Raw genomic sequence first — 16,521 nt, 5'->3', positions numbered from 1 at the left:
GAAACTAAGGTGATATCATGTGATGGACTTGCTCTGGTGATATACTTCAACCAGGGTGGAGAACCGCTATTTTTTGCCTTGCTGCTCCATGAAACAAAATAATCCTATGCACTTTCTTAATTTTTTAAAATTTTAATTGACAGGTAATAATTATACATATTTATAGGATATATTGTGATGTTTCCATACATTGTATAATTACTAGGTTAATTAGCATATCTATCCGCTTAAACATTTATCATTTCTTTGTAGTAAAAACATTCAAAATCCAGTCTTTTGGCTATGCTGAAATACACAATACATTATTATTAACTATCATTACCCTACTGTGCAAGAACACCAGAACTTGTTCTTTCTATCTAATTGTAACTTTGTACCTGTTGACCAATCTCTCCCCATTTCCCCTGCCCCACCCCTCCCCAGCATCTGGTAACTACTGTTCTACTCTCTACTTCTATGAGATCAACATTTTTAAGATTCTGTATATAAGTGAGACCATGCAAGATCCTACCTGCTTTCTATATTTGGTATACCTAAGTCTGTCAGTGAACTTCTCCTGGACAATCGCTATTGAATCAAAAGCCCTAATTGACTGAATTTACCATGTTGCTACCTGGTAACTTTAAAGCAATGGAAAAATAAATGACTGGTTATAACCATTCTCTTCAGATGATAGTAAAATGCTAAGGTATTAGAGATGTTTTTTCACAATAAGAGTATTCCTTTTTTCTGGATCAGATACAGTAAACAAGAATCAAACACATGCAGAAATATGTAATTTAAAATTTTATGTTGCATTTCGTTGAAATGTTAACTGAATAATATTGCTTTGGCACATATGTTATATTCATGTCAATATGTTTCATATGCTAAAAAGATCTGTGCAAGAGTGCCTTAGCCTTCCCTGTTTACAAAAGAACTAAACAGCTGTGTAAGTTCATGGAAGAAGAGAGGAATTGAATTAAGAAAGTTTCAGGACCAGTTGAAATATTCAACCACACATATCTCATGAATGCTGTGGTCAGTAAATAAAATACACTTTTGAGGTTAATATTCACTGGATGCTCTAACTGAGAAGAAGAAACATTTAGTTGAACTAAATGTCAACTCTTTCGTTCTTTTTGTAAACCTATGTTAAATTTCTTCCATTTAGATTCTTTTTTAAACTCTATTTTGCCAACAGGTTAAACATATAGTAATATTAAACTTATAATAATATATGTACTCACTAAATTACAGTGAACATTATGAAATGCATATTAATGTATGGCACTTGAGTATAGGAAGAATATTAAGGCTTTTTGTAATGCTATATTTAGGTCCAGATCCTTAAATCAATTGCTCGATTTAAAACCATATAAATATCCACAGCAATGGAGGAAAAAACCACTGGGACTATTGTAAAGGCCTGTTAACTTCTTATAAATGCTAAATTCTTTTGAATAGCTTTAGATTCAAATTTGGCCATAATATCTTAAACTTTTTATTGCCATTATTTGTCTAATTTTAGTCAATATACTTTCTCCTTCTATTAGTCTCTAATCTTCGTAAATTAATTTTTGTCAATTCCTTAGCAAAAACAAAACAAAACAAAAAAGCCACAGCAGAAAGGACAGCTCAACCTATAATGTATCTAGAGAAGTTTGGAGTTGTTTTCCATCAAAATGTCCTCTACCTGACTGCTGTAGTTCCTGAAACCTACAGTAATGGATGAAATATTTCATTACAAAGATTTTTTAAAAGTCTGTGCTACCAGAAAAATACATTAAATACCAATGGTTTGTACCTAAATATTGCAAAGATAAAATGGTTTGCATTACAAATCATGTTGGCTCTGCAGCCATTTAACTCAATATGTAAAGGTAATAAAGTTTATGCTATAGTTTCTTTATAAGCAGTTTGTTCTTTTTTCTGCATAGTCAAAAAAAGGTTAATTACCTTTTTCATACGTATTACTAAATATGTAAAATGTATACTGCTTTGTAAGGAGTGTCTTTATAAATGCAACCTATTCAGACACATTGGACAGCGAAAGCAGTAACTCATACCTTTGGATCTGAATAGCCATTTCTTGTTTGTGATCATATAGGATAGGATTTCCTAGCTGTTCAGTGCCTTTTTATTCCTCTGAAGTGATACTGGAAATGGAGTGCTTGAGATTTTTAGTTTATCTTGATTCAAGCCAACATATTACTGCAGAACACTTTGGTTTTAATCTGAGAGCTAAATTACTATATCCTAGTAGATGTTGTGCTATCAAATTCTAAACAATGATGACAAGATAATTATAAATGGGACTTTATATTATTACCTAATACATCTTATTATCTAATATATCCCATATAAAGTTCAGATTGGGATAAAGGAAAATTGAAAAATTTACTGAGTGATATATTAATGGGGATATGAACATTTTATTTTTTGTTACCACTAAATATTGAGTAATTAATATGTCGATAGCATTGTGATATGCATAAATGGATATTGTTTTTTGCTACATTTATGATTACAAATGTTATTACAAATATGAATCAGTTTATATTTCTGATTTTTAAAACACGAATTGGTAATAGCACAGATACATTTTGTTTTTATTTGCAGTAAGAATTTCATTCTATAAATATAACTGATAGAAAGCAATTTATCACGTTTAAACACATGGATGAAAATGCTGCCACATACAGTGATTGGGACTTATTCTGAAAATAAATTACTTTAATGATGGGGGAGAAAACCCCAATGAGGAATTCATGAAGTGGAATCAGACAAAACTCTCCTAGACAACAATGAAAAACCTTTTAGGCACGAAGAAACTGTAATATAATGTGGCACTTGTAGGTACATTAAGATAAAAACATCCAGGAGCCAGTGAATTTTTTCATGCTGTCAGAGTATTCAACGATACATATGAGCTGTCGTACTTCAGCCATCAACAACCAAAAAAGCTTAGCATTTTAGAAAACAACTCTCCAACAGAAACAATTCAACTTCGTACTTACAGGCATATGGATACTAACAGACTAAGTAAAATAGCAGTTGTCATCCTCTGAATCTTTACTACCTTTTTGCCACCTCTTTTTGACCAGAGCCCTATAGCCTATAGTCTCAATATTCTCCTTTTCTGTTTCATGAGACTGAGAGAGTGAGAGAAAGAGAAAGATGGAAGAGAGAGGGAAATGAAGAATCGGAAAAGTCAAGTACTAAAGGGCAACAAGAGTGCGTGCCTCTCAGAAATCTTAGTGATCCTCTCAGATTCTGTTAGCATTGGGATTTACTACTGGTCAACTGGGGAAAGAGAAGCAGAAAAGAAAAATGCTGAGAAAATGTGTGTGTGCATCACATTCCCCATGTTATACTTTAATTTGCAGGAAATCCTAGAGTCAGTTTGCATATAAAGCATTAATATGATGTCATCTTCTGCACATGAAGTCAAAACAATCCATGAATTTATTAAATGGAAATAAGAAGGCTCTATTAGTTTGGGCTTCCTAACCTCATTCAACCCCCAACAACACACACACACACACACAAATGTTCTAATATTCAGAATTTGGGTTTCTGTAATGTTTAGTGTTAATTCTATTTTATGATTCTAAGTTCAAAACTAGGAACAAGTTTAGATTGGGGAGCTAGATAAATTCTATTAAAGCAATTTCTTTTGTATTTCATAGGAATTCATTCAATATTCTTAAACTATAATGATATATATTTAACAATTATCAATGCTTCAACATTTTGCCCATTATATCTTCCTTCCCTCTAAGAAAAGGCATTTCATACTTATTGTTTACTTTTCTTTGCAGTGTAATTTTACAAACGCCAGTCTTTATAGATAAGGCATTCATGAGATATGATTTCACCATGGGAATTTCAGTACAGTTGTTATAAAGCTAAAATTATATACATATGTGTGTATGTGTGTGTGTGTATATACATATATATATATATATATAGCCTTTATAGTTCTCACTCTTCATGTATAGAAAATTAAGTGTATTTTTCTTAGAACACGGGAGTGAAAGGTTAGAACAGTTATGTAATAAACGCTTCATCGAAGTATATTTACTGATGCTGTGCATCAAGATGTAAGCAAGGCACAGTTCTTGTCTTCAAGAAGCATATACTTTACCAGGAAGAGAGATAAAATTTTTAATTACTTGCTATTCAAAATTTGGTCCATAGACCACCATCTGGTTATCACCTGAGAGCTTCTTAGAAATGCAGAATCTCAGGGCATACCCCAGACCTACTGAATCAAGATGCATTTTCACAAAATCCCCAGGTGGTTTGTATGTACATTAGTGTTAGAGAAGCACCACTATAATTTGAATCTGAGTAGGGTTACTTCTATAATATCTAGGAGAAAGGAAGAGATGGAGAAGCTTGAAGAAGGAGGGGTGGCATCATGGGGAAGAAATACCCTGTTATCTGCACTTTGTTCTTCACAGAGAGAGACTGCTAGTCAGGCAACTTTTACTAGCAGAAAAATAAATGTTTTTAAAGAAATATATTTTTTAAATGTTTTGGTTTACATATCATTGGGGAAAACAGTCATATGAGTTACTAATATTTCAGTTTGACAGAAATATGTTTATATAGACCCAGATGTAAAAAAAAATTTTACCTTTTATTTTATTCATTGTAACTTTTATAGGAGAAGGAGTTGGCCAGGGTGGCTTCTAAGAATAGTTTTGCCAGCTAATGCAATTCCTCAGTTATAAGGATGGTGACAGTATAGGTAACCTTTCTACTTCAAAATCTCTTGCCAGATCATATCTAAGTAGAACCAGTTCTCATAAAAATATCATTTGGAAACTAAGGCATTTCAAATTATTTTCATGTGTTTGCAAAGCTTCAACTAGATATAGGAATCAAGAATGTCACAGCAAGGTAGGTGCAGTTGCTCATGTCTGCAATCCCAGCACTTTGGGAGGTTGAGGTGGGAGGACTACTTGAACCCAGGAGTTCAAGACCAGATTGGGTGATATAGCAAGACTCCATCTCTACAAAAAAAAAAAAAAAAAAAAAAAAAATAGCAGGGCAGGGTGGTGTGCACCTACACCCCCAGCTATTCAGGAGGCTGAGGTGGGTGGTTCTCTTGAGCCAGGAAGGTTGAGGCTGCATGACTGAGCCTCCACCGTGCTCCAGCATGGGCAAGAGCATAAGATTCTATCACAAAAAAAAAAGGAAAAAAAAGAAAAGAAACAATGTCACAGCAACATATTTTGATCATGTATATTTGTGCACATGAACACTTTGGCCACTATCCCTCTGCTTCTTTCCATTGCTTTAACCATCCAGGACACTGACTATAACCAGAAGGGAGTCATCCTGGGAATTGGCCATATTTTCTATTTGCTTTGACTTTGCATATTATATCGGTGTGTTTGAACTTTATATCTTCCATATGAAATACCAAGTAAGGGACTCCTTCTGAAATGTTTTTCTGAATGTGACTGTACATACATATAAGTGACATGTAAGAATCATACATAAGGGGTGACAAAAATGTATATTAATCTATAACTCCATGAGTAAAAAAAAAGCCTTTACTTCACAGAGAACGTTGGGTATTAAATTATTTTGAAATAATTCTTGCTAGCTCTTAAGAGTATTGAATTTACTTCTGATACATTCTAAAAAGGCAGTGATTTTTTGTGATATAATATTTATTATTAGGAGCCAAATTAGGAAAACAAATAGTTACAAAAGAAAAACCTGTATTGTTGGAATTATATCCAGTTATTTTATTAATAGTGATTTGATATAATTAGGCATAAGCATTTTTAGCTTTTGCATGTCTTTTATTCAGTTTTCAGGTCCAATTTTAACTGGGTTATAATTCGTTACCACTGTTTATGTTTTACATCAGTTCAATTGGGGGTTTCTTCCTGGGATGAAAAAATTCAGAGAGATTTGCTTGAACACAAAAACTGACTCTATAAATTAGAAAAGCTTATGAAGCTTTTACATATCATGTAAGAATATCTTATAAACATTCCAATTTATTTTCTAACAAATTTTAATGCCTCAATAATTAATATATGATATTTCTAAATATCAAGGCCAATTAATCTTCTGAATTACAATCCCATTATTTGATACTTTCGTAGGATTTTTCTAAGCAGTGACTTTTATTGTAAATATATGATTAGCATTCATTCAGATGATACAATAGGCTTCATAAATTTCTCTTCTGCAAGTGCCAGTCATAAATTTGTTAAAGTTAAAATCTCTCCATTTATATTTAGCTAATAATTGATGCTTGTTCAACTGGGATCTATGCAGCAAAATATAATCCACTTCAAGAGTTTTCTGAAAAGGGAGTTTAATGCAAGGAATTAATTGCAAAGGTGATGCAATATCTGAGAACAATAGGTAAGAATAGTGTGACCTATAGATTAACAATATCCTTATACCCGGGGTCACCTTTGAAGATACGACTATACTGGGCATATACTGTGGAGGCTGGAATCACAGAAGAGACAAACTGCTTAAGGAGGATTATTCTAACTGCTTCCCTTCTCCTGCCCTCCATCTTCCACTTTCCATTGACTGACCCAAGACAGAAGTCAGCTGACTTAGGAGCGCAAGAAAACTAGCCTTCAGGGACCAGAAGGTTGAGGAATGGATTTGCCGGCCAACAGGCTCAAGATCTGAAAAATAATCTTCAAGGGTTTTATAAACACATGTAAAAACTCAAACTTTAAAAGCAATTTGTGGCAGCAGGAATGCATACTTTGCCCTCAAACCTAGCCCTCCTTAGAAATCTAGCACCTGCGTTTTTCGTTCGCCAAAGAGGGCAGTGACTAGCAAAGAAATCATAGCAGAAAGAGAATTATATTAATCAAAGCAATTTCTGGTGAAAGGAGGCACGGAAATCTCTAAGCAAGTTATAGAAAGAAAGCTACACTGTTCGAACCTCTGAATTGAAAACAAAGCTTCAGATGATAACTATATGATTTGACAAAGATACCTCAAATTGCTCAGGAAAATCTCTTTCTTTAGAGTAATGTTTCAGGCTATTTAAAACAGAATCTCAGTCGAGGAACTAAACAAAGATGCTAGGATTGGACATAGAAGACAGATGAATTTGGCTGTTATCCATGTAAGAATAGAAGCCAAAATTATGCTGACTAAAAATGGAGCCAAGCGATGTCATATAGATTTGAAAACGATGTTGTGCCAAGGAAGATGTTAATGTTTTTCAATTTGCAGGTTTAGTAAGGATCATAAATTGTTTGATTTCTTAATCTAGTTAATGTATCCTAAATATCTCTGCAACTTTGCAAGGCCCTAATTTATTTCCTTTAAAAAAAAATTCTAGATTTGACAGTTTGGTCTACATTTCAAGGCTGGTTAGATGGGAGGTATGTCCTGGTATATTAGTTAATTTAGGTATATCTTACTGATTTACATTGCATGAATTATCAGATGCTATTGACTCATTCAAGTAAATATATTTAAAAATTACACCTTTTGCTTATACTAGTAATTGGGTCAGTCACGCTCTTGAAGGAGGCATACTGGGAGCCATACTTTGCCAGGGGCAGAGGATTCAATGGACATTTTCTGTTTTCTCTTCTTTGTGCTCTGTAATTGAGATACAGAACAAAGGTAATCTTTGCTTAGCGTAATAATGGAGAATGACTAGACCAACAAAAGATATGTCAGAATCATTTGCAAGGGTAAAACTTATGAGTGTATTCGCGAACCTGCTTGAAAGCTCCAATGCACATGTGTCTGTACACAATTTGGGACCTATTAACGTTTCCTAGTATTTTAAATCTCTGAAATTTTGTTATAACTTTTGGTATTCTTGGGTAAAAAATGGTGTTTAACTATAAAAAGAATATTTCATCAATCATTTAAAAGTTGCTATTATTTTCTTTTTAAGTCTATGAATGATAACAAAAGTAATTAAATTTTTCCAGAAAATAAACTTCATAATTACAAATATATAATTATAGAAATAATTATAATTATTATATATATGAGAGTATTAAAGGTATATAAAATGTAACAAAGTAGTGAAATTTTAAAAGTAACATGACAAAATAAAGTATATGGGATTAGAAAAATATGTGTGTATGTACTGCAGTTTGTTTTTATTGTTAGCAAATGCAAAATAACCCAGAAAGTACCACTAAATGTTCAAGTTATATAATGCAGTGGTAATAATAATAATATATGCCAACATATTTTGTAATTATTATAAAATGATGCACATGCAAGTTATAGTTATCTCTTTTGAGCCTAAAAATACCCAAAAGAAGGAAAAACATTCAATTCTGTCATTTATTTCAATTGTTCTACAATCAGAAAATCTAGCTAAGATTTGGAACCAATCTAAGTGTTCATAAACGGATGAATGGATAAAGAAAATATGGTACACATACACAATGGAGCACTATTCAACCATAAGAAAGAATGAGATGCAGTCAATTGCAATAACTTGAATGGAACTGAAGATCATTATGTTAAGTGAAATAAGGCTGGAACAGAAAGACAAACATCATATGTTCTCACTTATTTATGGGATCTAAAAATCCAAACAATTGAACTCATGGTCATAGGGAGTTGAAGGATATACCATTTCATCTGAAAATAGACCTTTAAGCCTTCTCTTCCACTTCCCCAAATCCCTATTGTTAATGAGGCTTTATTACTATATTTCACATTAGTAGAATTCAAACCACCTATCAAGGGTTGGGTTCCCCAATTTAAGAACCTGAAATCTACCTCAAAGTCTTAAGATACTATCTAAACCATATCTACTATTATCTACTTATCTTAGTCGATTTGGGCCACTATAACAAAACACCATAGAATAGGTGGAATAGGTGGTAGGTAAACAACAGAGAATTATTCCTCAATTCTGGAGGCTGGGAAGTTCAAGACCAAGGTGCCAATAGATTCAGTGACTGGTGAAGCCCTGCTTCCGGATTCATAGACAGCTGTCTTCTCAATGTAACCTAACAAGGCCAAAGGCCAAGGGAACTCTCTCAGGCCTCTTTTGTAAGAGTGCTAATCCCGTTTATGACAGCTCCACTCTCATGACCTAATAATTAACTCTCAACAGCCCTACCTCCTAGTAACATCACCTTGGGTGCTAGGATTTCAACATACGAATTTGGGGGAACACAGATATTCAGTCCATAGTGCTGCTCCTTATCAACTTGTAGTTAATAAGGAAAAAGTATATCAATGTTACCAGACCACATCTCTGGATTATTCAGACAGTCTGCTACTTCTGTTTATACTACCAGACCTGAGAATATTTCTGGTAATGTCTGTGGTCCTAGCTTCCTGTCTTGCCCATCTTCTCTCTCATCCTGTCTAATCATTTACTGGTCAATTCTCCCACCTTCTCACGTGTTGCATCTCTCATTCCTGCTGACTTCTGCTTTGGGTCAATTGTGTGAGTATACCATCAGCAAGCTTCTCAGCATTTACTCACCCCCTGTTACCTCATCTGGCTGAGCATCCCTAATGAAAAGGCTGGCATATAGAGAAGTGTCAAATACTTAGGGGTGACAAGAGTGCTGTGTTTAGAAGACAAATGATGGGAAATAACATTGGTCCTGTAGGTGGGGGCTTCTTACAGAATTGAGGGCCGTCTGAATCTAAAATTTGTGCTCTTAACTGTTCTCCATTATTTTCCCCAGCTGGCCTGTTAAACATCATCTATAAAAAAAATCTATAATCCCTGGGCGTGGTGGCTCACGCCTGTAATCCCAGCACTTTGGGAGGCTGAGGCGGGTGGATCACGAGGTCAGGAGATCGAGACCATCCTGGCTAACATGGTGAAACTCCGTCTCTACTAAAAATACAAACAAATTAGCCGGGTGTGGTGGCGGGTGCCTGTAGTCCCAGCTACTCGGGAGGTTGAGGCAGGAGAATGGCATGAACCCAGGAGGTAGAGCTTGCAGTGAGCCAAGATGGCGCCACTTCACTCTACCCTGGGCAACAGAGCGAGACTCCACCTCAAAAAAAAAAAAAAAAAAAAAAAAAAAAAACTATAATCTAGTTTAGAAGCTCACTTACTCAAAGACACAGAAGTCTGTTCTACCAAAGGTTACAATGCAGGCATTGCAAACTTATCTACAAAGACTAGATGATAACAAAATCTGTAACTCTGTTATATTCAGTGATACAGTAGCTCCAAGATAAATATGGAGCTTCAAAATCTGGAGAATGGACGTACCATCTAAACAGGACTACAGATTGTTGTCATGGGAAACGCCAACCAGCATTACCTGATATTTATCTTTCACAGAGCTCCTGGAAGATCATTCTAGAAATCCTGGAAATCCAGATGTTAGTTACAAACAAACATTTAAAACTGGGCCACGCATTGAGAAACAAATAAATGTCTGTACTCCATATTTGATTCTCCACGAGGCAGTTTACAGCCTCTGTTAGAAGACTTAAAGCATTTCTTTTTCAGAGACTAGACAAAGAGCTTAGTCCACAACTGAAATACACTTTAAAACAGCAGCAAAAACAATCATGCTGCTTAAAATCCTTCAGTGGCTTTGAACTCTGATTGACGTGAAATTCAGCATTCTTCATAGCCCAAGTCTTCACATGATCTGGCAACTTCCCACTTCCCCAGCTTCTGGGCAAGCTGCTGTCCTCTTTGCTTGCCACCATCCACCTGTAACAATCTTCTAGCTTCCACCGTCCACCTATAACAGTCTTCTAGCTTTTCAGAAATGTTAAGCTTTTCCTGTCTCAGGTAGTTTTACATTATTGCCTCTGCTTAGAATGCCTTTCCTCTTCTTTTTAACTGTTGAAATCTTTTTTCTAGTTTTAAATTTCTTATTGATGCACAATATTTGTACTTATTGAGGAGGCACATGTGATTTGTTTACATGCATAGAATGTGTATGGATCAAGTCAAAGTATTTAAGACAGGCATCATCTAAAGCATTTATCATATCTATGTGTTCCAAACATTTCAAATCCTCTCTGCTTGTATTTTGAAATATAAAATACATTGCTGCTAATTGTAGTCACCCTATTATGCTATAAAACATTAGAACTTACACCTTCTAACTGGTTGGTACTCATTAATCAATCTCTGTTTATTCCTCCCTCCTCCCCCATCATCCTTCTCAGCCTTTAGTAACTGTCATTCTACTCCCTACCTCCATGAGATCAACTTTTTTTGCTCCCACATGTGAGTGAGAAGATGAAAGATTTGTCTTTCTGTGCCTGGCTTATTTCACTCAACATAATGACCTCCAGCTCCATCCATATTACTGAAAATGACATGATTTCATTCTTTTTTATTACTGAATGGTATTCCATCATAAATGTAATATATGTACATACACAGACACACACACACACACACACGTGCACATATGATCTATAGCTGTGTCCACTGTCCTATAGCTCCATAAGGACAAGGTCTGTCTTCATGGAGTGGTGTGCCTTCCACACAGTTTGTACTCAGGATTAGTTGAATAAACAGTGGAGGGATTTATCTATTTCTAAATTCTGCATTGCATTTAGCATTTCTTGGGAGATTTAAACATGTCAGTTCATGTAACATGGTTAGCTTGGTTCTCGGGATATAGTAGTGGCTCAATTAAATGTTAGAAATAATTAGATGTGTGTTTCAACTTCCCTGATCAGAAACAGAAAATAAAAATGATGACACAAAAATGCAACTCATGTTTTATAATGTGATTCTCATGACATCTTAGAGTAGATTTGTCAAAAAGCAGACCCTGAAGCAGGATGTAAGTGCAAGGTGGTAAGCCTAGGAAGCATAGTCATGGAATAGGCAGGTGAACCCGGGGAAAGGAGGCAAGCCAGCAAAGGGCATGTTAATTGAGTAGATCACCACTGGGCTCAGTTCTGCCTGGGGACCCTCTGAGGGACTGTGTTGAACCTAATTTCAGAGTTGTCCCATGAATGAGCAAGAAAGCTAGCTTATTTATGTATCACCTTCTGTCCCTCACTGGCTGGGAGTTGCTCTTCAGAGCTCCCTGCAACTAAGGAGTGTCAGACGAAAATCTTTATGCCTTTTTTTTTTAACTGGTTGATTTAGCTCTGTCTTTTTGCCATGATCTTTGAAGTTCTTTTTAAGAATCACATGTGCTTTCTTCATAATAAATGTTTATCTTTGCTAGAATTGTCTTAAATATGTACAATATTTTTGTAAGGAAATTTGGTAATGTGTAGCAAATAAACAAATGCACTTTGATCCACATAAGTCTACGTCAAGATGCTTTTCCTAAGGCAATAATTATGAATATGTGCTAATATTTTTGTCTTATTTTACAAATACAATAATTCTTGTAGACATTTAGAAAACACTGAAAATATGTACAAAGTTATCAGCACTGCCACAACACAAAAATACTATTTATATTAGAAATATTTTTTTAAATTGAAATGACACTATATATGCTGGAATTTTCTACATTTTTAAATGATGAACATTTTCTCATGGTTTTAAATACTTTTCATAAAGTTCATTAGTAATAATGTATTGTCCTAAAGGATCCTGAAGCATATTTAAACAGAACATACTAAATTTTCAACAGATATGTAACAGTTCTGTAACTTTCTATTTAGGGCTTGAGTACACAACAAATGGGGGTTGGGGAAGGGCAATTAAAGAAGAAGGGAGTTAGTGTCAAATCAAAATATTTATTTCCTTAATAAATAGTTCAGGTCGACTCTAGATGTTTGTCATCATTGGGGGTCTCAGGTAGTCTTGGTTAAGCAGCCTCCCCAGAGCAATTTCTCTTCTTTGGTCTGATTCATGGGAAAGATGGGTCTTAGACACCATCTGCCACTCCAGTGGTTTATTTTGGCAGTGCTTTTACAAGACACAAGAGCAGGCTGGTGGCATGGGCTAGATATAATCAGATAGTCAGATGACCAACTGACCGGGAGGGTCTCCATTTGGAGACCATTTTCAGAATTTGGGGAATTCTTTTCCTTTTCTTATACCTGTATGCAATCTAAGTCAGTTTCCAGGTGTTTCTTTCATAAAGGGAATTTAAGCCTATTCTTGTTAGGGTGAGCTTTGTTTTAAGGTTTATAAAAGTTGCAGCTGTGCTGAGATGGAGTTGTCTTCTGGAAATCCCCCACTGAGTTTCATCATACTGTTAAGTGACATATAGTGTCGTCCCTGCAAGACACTTGAGTGGGGCTTATGGCTGTCATTAATCTTACAGCCACAGATGTCTCTTATAGTGTACTGTAATATCTGTGTTATAATGTTCTTGGTGCCAAGCCTACATGCCCTACAATACTTCAGTGGTTTTATTGTGATGTATTTCCATGACTGCCTCCTTTTTCCTCTTCAACTCCACGTTTTGTCATTTCCCATACCAATGGCAACTCAGCATATGGTATAAAGACATCCATTCTCATTTTGTCTTATTTTGTACCTTCTACATTTTATGCACATTTCTGACTCCAACTTTTCCTACCCCTCTTTCTTCTAGGGTTAGTTCCTCCATCTTTGCTCTGGTTCCCTTTCTTTGTACAGAGGAACATTGATGCTGTCTAATCAGCATTTAAACTTGTGAAGTATCTTCTGTCTTAAAGCAAAAGGTATGCAAATTCTCTCATATTCAAGTTCTCTAGTCACTAACCCAATTGTGCTTCTATTCACAACAGAAAAATATTTTTGGTTTCCCTATTATTTATTTATTTATTTTTTTTCTGAGACCAAGTCTTGCTCTGTCGCCCAGGCTGGAGTGTAGTGGCAGTACGATCTCAGCTCACTGCAACCTCCACCTGTTGGGTTCAAGCAATTCTCCTGCCTCAGCCTCCCAAGTAGCTGGGATTACAGACATGTGCCACCACGCCAGCTAAATTTTGTATTTTTAGTAGAGACGGAGCTTCACCATGTTGGCCAAGCTGGTCTCGAACTCCTGAGTGCAAGTGATCTGCCCCACTTGGCCTCCCAAAGTGCTGGGATTACAGGCATGAGCCACCACACCCAGTTGGTTTTCTTATTTTTTAATTTTTTCAATTTTCAATTTTTATGGGTGCATAGTAGGTGTATCTATAAATGCGGTATATGAGATATTTTGATATGGGCACACAACGTGTAATAATCACAGGGTAAATGGAGTATCCATCACTCCAAGTATTTGTCATTTCTTTGTTTTATAAATATTTCAATTATAATTATTTTAAAACATAATAAATCATTGTTGCCCTGTTGTGCTATCAAATACTCGATCTTATTCATTCTATCTAACTATATTTTTGTACCCATTAACCATCCCCATTTTCCCTCCGACCCCCACCACCCTTCCCTGCCTCTGGTAATGATCATTCTACATTTTGTCTTCATGAGTATAATTGTTTTAAATCTTAGCTCCCACAAATGAGTGAGAATATGTGTAGTTTGTCTTTCTGCAGTTTTTGAAAGAGATTGCTCCATTTACTGTCCTCAGTTTCTCATCTTTTACTCATTCCTCAACCTTTCATGATATGTCTGCTCCTGTCTAAGCAATCTGCTTCCAGCAAGGCTGCTAACCACACCCTTACACTGAAATTCAGTTGTAGCTGACAGCATTTTTCATTCCTCTTGGCTACCATAATACTGTACTTCTTGTTTTTGTCTTTTTTTTAAAGAGAAATGTAAAACTCAATTTAATTTCAAGTTTGTATAGAGAATGCCTGCCACAGTTTATATTTTATAAATACAACCTATCTTATTACAAATGCAAAATGAGAAAAAGTGATATGTTAGCTGTTATGAAGGGTGAAAACATTATATTAACTTCAAAAGGCTGCTTTCTGCATCTGCATCTATGTAATTTCATGATTCTCTACCAATTTCACTTACAGAAATAATCTCTATAGTCAAATTATTGTTCACTTTCATGCCCCCACATGGGAAGTGGTAGGTGAATATCTGTAGGAATACAATCTATTGTCTGTTCCTCCACTCAGAAGTAGCCCTGTGTCTGTCCAGTCTACACTCAGAACTTTGTCTTCATGAGCAGCCAGATCATAGAGAGGAGCCTTACAACTTCTTGTATCTCACAGCTTAACAATGTTATCTAAAGATCCTGAGATCAGCTGCTGTTCATAAGTAGGAGACCATTTTACTGATGTCATTCAACCGGTATGTGAGGTTAGGGACAGCGACACCAAAGAACCATCTTTAGTTTGGGGATTCCACAGTCTGATATGCCTATCTGTGCTTCCAGATGCTAAACGTTTGCAAAGTGGAGAATAGGAAATACAATTAAACACTTTATTTCCTGTCAAAGTTGACTTAAGACTGCCAGACTCAACATCCCACACTCTAATTGTATGGTCCCAAGTTGCACTGCAGATTTCTTCAGTATCTGACCACAGAACTGATGGTCTGCTTCCATGTGGCCAGAGAGGGTCACTATGGGAGTCCTTGTTAGTCCCAACTGTTCTGTTTTCTGTTTCTTTCTTGGTTGATTTGTGGACTCCTCCATCTCATCTTCTTCATCTGTAGGGACTGTAGACAAGATCTTTAGCATCTTATCCCAGGAGCCACTACAAAATTTAGTTCCTGAGCCATCAACAGCTATAGAATCTACACTTCCAGCATGACCTCTACAGCAGTGCAGGGCTTTCACTTTGTTTCTCTCTACATTCCACACCCATAAGAGAATAGTCTGATCCATAGAGGCACTCAATAATAAGCAGGACAAACTATCTTTTTTTCACCCAGGCCACATCTTTTACAACATCTGTATGTCCCACAATTGTCATTATTGACTTTCCTTCCAAGGACCAGATCCAAGAAGTCTTGTCATAAGAACCAGTCAAGATCCATTCCTCTGCTCCTTTAATTGAACTGATCCAGTCATCATGGAACATGCTTTGCTCTGGCTGGGGTGCAGTATACTGCTTGTTTCTATTTCCACAGTTTCTTCTGGTGAGATGTTCTCCAGTTCCATGTGTTTGAACAAGGGCATTTGCAGAAACTGGTCCTTAATAAGGAAATCAAACTCCACGTTTGTGGAACTCATTTTTGTCCTTTAGCAGTTTATTGATGATGTTACTAAGGTCAGCAATTTCAGAGGTGGCAAGGATTGAGAAGGGAACATCATCTATGGCATATTTCTTGTTATCAGTGTAGAAGCATGTTTGGAGCTGAGCCATGGTGAGGAGTACACATAAGACTTGCCCACGGAAACGTACGGGTTAGTAGACCCACAACAGGGAACTCCTGTCGTTTCGGACTACAAAGAGGCAGCTCAAAATTAGACTGCACGGGTAAGCGAGGAGCTGCAGTCTAAGCCTGGACTCTGCTTTCTCCTGTTTTTGTTTGTCTTATTTTGTTTTGTTTTGTTTTGGGCAGGCTCTAGCTTCTGAGTTCCCTTTGTATACTCTCGATCTCCATATATTTTATGATTTCTTCCTCTGCCTGCCCCTTACATCTTTCCGGTCCTCAGGAATCAGTGCAACGCCCCTTTAAGTCTCATTTTACACTTGTTACTATACTTTCAAAACTTCAGCTCTTAGTTGTTTGTTAATGACTCCAACATC

At 35.9% G+C, this 16,521-nt stretch overlaps 1 pseudogene; it reads right to left on the bottom strand.

Moving 5' to 3' along the window:
- Positions 1 to 14,868: 14,868 nt before the first annotated feature.
- Positions 14,869 to 16,134, bottom strand: LOC111552904 (annotated as a pseudogene).
- Between the last annotated feature and the right edge of the window lie 387 nt (positions 16,135 to 16,521).

The sequence above is a fragment of the Piliocolobus tephrosceles genome, chromosome 6 (assembly GCF_002776525.5).
Source record: "Piliocolobus tephrosceles isolate RC106 chromosome 6, ASM277652v3, whole genome shotgun sequence".
Classification (NCBI taxonomy): domain Eukaryota; kingdom Metazoa; phylum Chordata; class Mammalia; order Primates; family Cercopithecidae; genus Piliocolobus; species Piliocolobus tephrosceles.
Note: the sequence above shows the minus strand (reverse complement) of the source record. Positions and strands in the feature narration are given on the sequence as shown.